Here is a 6,489-nt window from a genome sequence, read left to right as displayed (position 1 = left end):
CCGCCCTGGCAGGAGAGCTCAGATCTGCACCTGCGGTTCCTCTGGGGGGGCTGTGGGGACCCCCACCCTGCAGGAGAGCTCAGATCTGCGCCTGCGGCTCCTCTGGGGGGGCTGTGGGGACCCCCACCCTGCAGGAGAGCTCAGATCTGCGCCTGCGGCTCCTCTGGGGGGGCTGTGGGGACCCCCACCCTGCAGGAGAGCTCAGATCTGCGCCTGCGGTTCCTCTGGGGGGGCTGTGGGGACCCCCACCCTGCAGGAGAGCTCAGATCTGCGCCTGCGGTTCCTCTGGGGGGGCTGTGGGGACCCCCACCCTGCAGGAGAGCTCAGATCTGCGCCTGCGGCTCCTCTGGGGGGGCTGTGGGGACCCCCGCCCTCAGATCTGCGCCTGCGGTTCCTCTGGGGGGGGCTGTGGGGACCCCCGCCCTCAGATCTGCACCTGCGGTTCCTCTGGGGGGGGGTCTGTGCCTCCCCCCCCACGTCCTCGCGGTGCTCTGCAACCGCGGCTGGCTGCTCCTGGAGCCGGTGCTTCGGATGCCGGAGTCGGCGGTGCGCTGCCCGACCCCACACACAGACGTGACAGGAGCCGCGCTGCCCGGCTCTGCGCGTCCGCGTGTCCGCGCATCCTGCCGCCGGGGCCAGCACAGGCCCGCCCCTCGGCCGAGCCCTTTTCCTCTGGGACCTGTTCACGTCCACATGTTCCTCCGGGATGTCATCCAACATCCCCCATGAGGCATGCTGGACCTCGGGTATTCCAGAAGTTTCCACGGGATTCACAGGGTGGGTACACCCCAGGTCCAGCTTCCTCTCTAACCAGACTTGACCTCAGGGGTGAGAGTGGCTCTGTACCCGCTCCCAGGCCCCCCCGGGGGGGTAACCAATGCTGGCTTCCTCCTCCACGGGACGGGGACGTGAGGACGGACCCCACCACGGACCCCACGCGCTGCACTCCTAGCACCATGACAGCGCCAGTGACCCGTCTCCAATACTCCCACACACTGGGGCTGTGGGGTGATTGGGGGGCACAGTCCTATGGGCTGTGGGGTGATTGAGGGGCAGTCCTACGGGCTGTGGGGTGATTGGGGGGCACAGTCCTACGGGCTGTGGGGTGAGTGGGGCACAGTCCTATGGGCTGTGGGGTGATTGGGGGCACAGTCCTACGGGCTGTGGGGTGAGTGGGGCACAGTCCTATGGGCTGTGGGGTGATTGGGGGGCACAGTCCTACGGGCTGTGGGGTGAGTGGGGCACAGTCCTATGGGCTGTGGGGTGAGTGGGGGCACAGTCCTACGGGCTGTGGGGTGATTGGGGGCACAGTCCTATGGACTGTGGGGTGATTGGGGGCACAGTCCTACGGGCTGTGGGGTGATTGGGGGCACAGTCCTATGGACTGTGGGGTGATTGGGGGCACAGTCCTATGGGCTGGGGGGGGCAGAGTCCTACGGCACAGGGCACCCGGGCCTCCAAGGCCGCCCTTCTTCTGCTGCAGTCTTCAGCCCTGTGCAGGGGCAGCGAGAGCCTGAGGGTGGCGGCCAACAGCCACGTCCCAACATGCACTGGGCATGGCACTCAGATCCACGTGGACAACCCTGCCCCCCCCACCCCAGGGCCTCGGGTCCCCTGGGCAGCCCTGCCCCCCCCAGGGCCCTGCTCCCCCCACCCCAAGTCCCCTGGGCAGCCCTGCCCCACCCCCGAGGGCCCTGCTCCCCCCACCCCAAGTCCCCTGGGCAGCCCTGCCCCCCCCACCCCAGGGCCTGCAGCTCCTGACAATCCCACTGCCCCCCCCCCACGTGAGGCCCACGTTCCCACCCCTGCGGCTCCTGGGTCGCGTGTGCAGTGACTCACAGGGAGTGAATGGAACACAGCAAGGCAGGAAGGGGGGCAGCCTACTGACGGCGCTGTCTTCCAGAAAGCAGGGGAGGGGAGGAAAAGGGAGGGGAGGGGGAGGGGAGGGGAGGGGAGGGGAGAGAGGGATCACAGGCCTGGGGTGCGTTTGGGAACAGCAAGGCCGGCCAGGTGGGAAGAGGACACTGTCACCGTTACCGTGACTAAAGCTCAGGCCCACCTGCCCGAGACTCCCGCCCGCCATGCCCCGCGCCGGCTCCTCCCCCCCGAGAGAGGAGGCAGGTGCGGGGCAGGGGGCAGGCGCGGGGCAGGGGGCAGGCGCGGGGCACGGAGGGTCCCTCTGACCCAGTGAACGCAGGCGCCCGGCGGTAGAGCCAGCTGGCCCTGCCCCCCGGGCCGGGAAGGGGACGGGGGTGGGGGCGGCCTGGACGGGCCCCCCTCGGTCTCCTCGCGGGGCTCCACCGCGTCAAGGACGCGGGCGCCAGGGGCGGGCGGGCGCCCCCCGGGTCACGCAGGGACTGTGCGCGGCGAGCGGCTCCCCGAGCCGGGCCCCCGGCGGCTGCCTGCAGGCGGCACGGAGCGGACGCCCTCTGCCCGACGGAGCCCATTGATCACACGGGCGCCCCCCAGACGCCGTTCCCGCCGAGAGAACCGCTCTCCTGCTTTATTACTTCAACGCTCAATTTAGAACACAGCTGCCGGCCAAACCCCGACGCCGGCAGGCGGCGGGCCCCGCGGCGGGCCTCAGCTGAAGAGGTCGGGGAAGATGGCGTCGGCTTCGTCCCTCAGCTCGGAGCCCCAGCTGCCCAGGTCCGAGCTCCACAGCTCCAGCGAGCCGTCCTCCGGCTCCCCCAGGATGTCCAGCTCCGCCGAGTCCGCGGGGCGGCCCGGCGCGGGGCTCGCGTCGCCCAGCCCCTCCGCGGGCCCTGGGAGCGAGGACGGGTCAGGGCCGGGAGCCGGGGGCCCGAGCGGTTCCACGTCCCACGGCCGGCCGCCCCGTCCCCCGCTGGGCACCCGAGCCGCTGCCCTGCACCCCCACCCCCCACTCCCCAGGGCGGCCTGCGCCCGGCGCCACTCACCCTGCCACCAGCCGGGACTGGCAGTCATCAGGAAAGGCCGCCCGTCCTCCAGGTCCGGCACCGGCAGAAGCCTGGAGGCGAGAAGACGGCCAAGTGGCCCCGCAGCCCCCAGAGGCCCCTCGAGGCGCCAAGGGGCTGCGGGCGCCGCGGGAGGCGGGCAGGGCCAGCCGCGGGGCCGAGGCCGCCACTCCGCCACCCGCCACCGCGGGCGGCAGGCAGGGGCTCCGGGGCCCGGGGCTCAGCGCAGCCAGCCGGCAGGGCCGGCTCCCCCACCTCCCACGCCCCCGCTGCGGTGTGCTCCCCACGTGCCAACGCACCCCGCCACCAGCCAAAGCCAGACACGGTCAGGGGACAGGGCGTTTCCACAAACACCCATCGGGAAGGCACGTGGCCAGCGCGCCCCGACTCGGCCTCCTCTCCAGGGCCCAGCGCGCGGGCACGGAGGCTCCCGGCCGCGGAGAAAGGTGGGGCTGGGAGCAGGGCCGCCCCCGCCCGGTACCTACCTGGCCTCCGCCAGGGGCGCTGGGCCCGCACCGGCCGCCTCCGCCGGCCCGCCGGGCGACTCGGGGTCCCCCATCAGGAGAGGCAGGCCAGACAAGTCCTCCTCGGGGAGCAAGGGGGAGGCGGGCAGCCACGCCTGCACAGGCCAGGGCGGGAGCTGGGCATCCGGGCCCTGAGGCTCTGCGGGGGAGGAAGGCGGTCGGTCCTCCCTGCCCCCCCACCTGTCCCCCGCTGGTGTGACATTGAGAATGGCTGAGGGAGAGGTCATCGGAGATGTCCTCAGGGACAGGGCAGGGCGGGGCCCGAACACCCCACCCGTGCCAGCTCCACACAGGCAGCCGGGACCGAGGGCGGAGGTCCCGGAAACGCGGCCACCGCCGCGCGCAAACCACCCTGGAGTCAGGAGGCGGCAGCCTCCCCGCGAGATCCTCGCCAGCGCGCTGAGTCCCGGAACGTGGCAGCTCGAAGCCGGCCCAGGCGGGAACCCGTGAGACCCCAGCCCCCGACCACCCACAGAGCGCCGGGGCCCTGAGTTCAAGCCCCGGTCCCAGCACAAAACGAAGCAGGTGAGTAAAGGGGGGGCTGAGGAGTGGACAGGGGGCGGCCAGGTGCCAAGCCCCTCTGCACCCCGTGACCCGTGGCACACCTGGTGACCCCTGGTGACCCCCAGGGCGTGCTGGGGGTCAGAACTGGGGTTGACGCGTAGGGAGGCCCGAGGTCAGCCAGACCCAGGGGTTTTCACGGGGAGGGCCACGTGGAACCCCGGGCGCCCCCACGTTCGTGGGGTTCAGGGAGCACTCCGGCCACGCGCCCCACGTCCCAGGCGTACCCGGGAGGGGGGGCGGCCGCTCCGGCAGCGCGGGCGGGGGCGGCTGGGCCCGGCGGCCTCTCGGGCGACGCGGCCGGCGCCTCGGGCTTCTCCACGGTCAGCGGGGCGCGTGCGGGTTCCCGCCTCCTGGGCAAGGGGAAAAGGGGGTGCTCTGAGCTCACAGGAAAAGCAGGCCCGGGGACCCCCCCTCCCCCCCCCGCACTCGCAACCGGGGCCCGCAGAGGCTCCGCCCTCAGGGACAGGCAGGGCCCGAGCCCGAGGGGGCTTCTTCGTGAGCAGGGCTGCGCCACGGGGTGAGGGAGGGGCCCCCGGACAGCCTGCCCCGCCCCCTCCCGGGAGAGGGCGGGGGGTTCTGTGCATGCCGCCCCCACCTGGGGGACCGGGGACACTGGCAGGGCTTCCCTAGGGCATGGAGGAAACTCGCAGAGCCTCCCCCCGGGGCACGGGGACACTCGCGGAGCCCCACACGGGGGGACACTGGCAGGGCCCCCCCGCGGGGCACGGGGACACTCACGGAGCCCTGCCCGGCCGGCTTCGTCTGCTGTCGGGAGCCTGGCTCGCCAGGGTCAGGTGCAGGACCTCCTCCTGCCACACGTGCCAGGTCTCCCCGGTGGGAACCTGAAACGCAGACGCTCGCCAGGCGCGCGCTCGAACCCGAGGCCCCCGGGCTGAGCGGCTTCAGTGGGCGCAGCTGGGCCAGGCGCCCCGGGAGGCCGAGGATCACCTGGGCTCGCAGGCGCCCCTCCGGTGGCCGCCGCACACACCCCCTGCCCCTGGCCGGGCCCGCCGAGGCAGGCGATTCCTCAGACGCCTCGCTGTCCCCACAGGCCCCCCCCCCACCAAATGCCAGGCGCAGCCCGCACGGAGGCCCCCGCGGGGGGGGGGGGGTGGCCCCGCGGGGCGGGGAGGCGGCCCCTGCTCCCCGAGAGCCAAAGGAGCGAGGCGGCCACACGACCTAGGAGAGCCCTCTCCCGAGCCCGGCTTCCGCGTACGGGGGGGGGGGGGGGCGCGCAAGGGCCGGCGGGAAGCCTGTGCCCGGCGTGAAGGGCACCCCGCTGCCTCCCGGGGGGGCCCCCCCGCGGACCACTTACGGTGAGCTGCTCCCAGCCGGGCACCAGCGCGTGGGCAAGCTGCAGGAACTGCACGGCCATCTCCAGCACGGACGCCATGTCCTCCCGGCGGCTGCTGAACCGGGGCAGCAGGGCCCGCAAGCTGCTCGCAGCTCGTGGAGATCCGCTTCCTGCAACCCCGAGACCAGACACGCGCCCAGGGCCGTGCGGCCTGCTGCTTGCGGGGGGGGGGGGCGCCCCCCCAGCCCCCCGGGGCCAACACGGGACCCCCTCCCTGCCGCTCGGCACCTGAGCACCCACGATCCCACATCTCACCGCCACCTCTTAAAGCATCCCCCACCCCGAGCTAGAGCTCTGGCTGCTGGGGCCCCCCACGTCTGTGCTAGAACTCTGGGTGCCGGCGCCCCCATACCTGCGCGATCTCTCACTAGCCACGTTCCTGGGCAGGAGTCCTCGGAGGACGACGGGCTCTGGTCGGGTCTGGAGACCTGAGCCGGGTCCTCAAAACTGGCCACGGGTTCAGGCCCGGGAGAGTCGCTGGGGAGACAACACAGCCGAGAGCCCCAGTTGTGAACCCCAGGAAAGCCCCCTCCCCGGCCCCACCTGTAAGGTGGGAAGCGGGCGGAAAGCGGGGAGGGGGAGCTGCCCGGCCGGCCCCACCGCGCCCGCTCCTCTCCCGGGCCCGAGCGGGGGCTCCGCACCAGGCCCCCCAGCTCTTCACCTGCAGGCCTCGGGGCCCGGGCCCCCCGGGAGCTGAGGGACCCCGGAGGGCGGCCCACCCCAGGACGCCATGGGACCAAGATGGCAGCGAGGAGCTGCAGGCCCGGCCGAGCCGCCCAGCTCGTGGCGCCAGCCCCGCCCTCGGGCCCGCGTCCTTCCCACCCACGCGTGCACCTGGCGCCCGGACCGCGAGGGAGCCGGCGCCGCGCCCGCCCCTTCCTGCCGCTGAGCGCCCGGTCCGCCGCGCCCCGCCCCCGGCGCCGCGCCCCGCCCCCGCCCCTCCCTGCGCCCCGCCCCGCGCCCCGCCCCTCCCTGCGCCCCGCCCCAAACTGCGCGCCCTGCCCACCGCGCCCCGCCCCTCCCCGCGCCCCGCCCCTCCCTGAGCCCCCGCCACAAACTGCGCGCCCTGCCCACCCCGCCCTTCCCTGTGCGCCTTGCCCGCCCCACCCCT

Source organism: Perognathus longimembris, chromosome 1 (assembly GCF_023159225.1).
Source record: "Perognathus longimembris pacificus isolate PPM17 chromosome 1, ASM2315922v1, whole genome shotgun sequence".
NCBI classification, from domain to species: domain Eukaryota; kingdom Metazoa; phylum Chordata; class Mammalia; order Rodentia; family Heteromyidae; genus Perognathus; species Perognathus longimembris.
The sequence above is the reverse complement of the archived record's forward strand: the minus strand, read 5'-3'. Positions refer to the sequence as shown.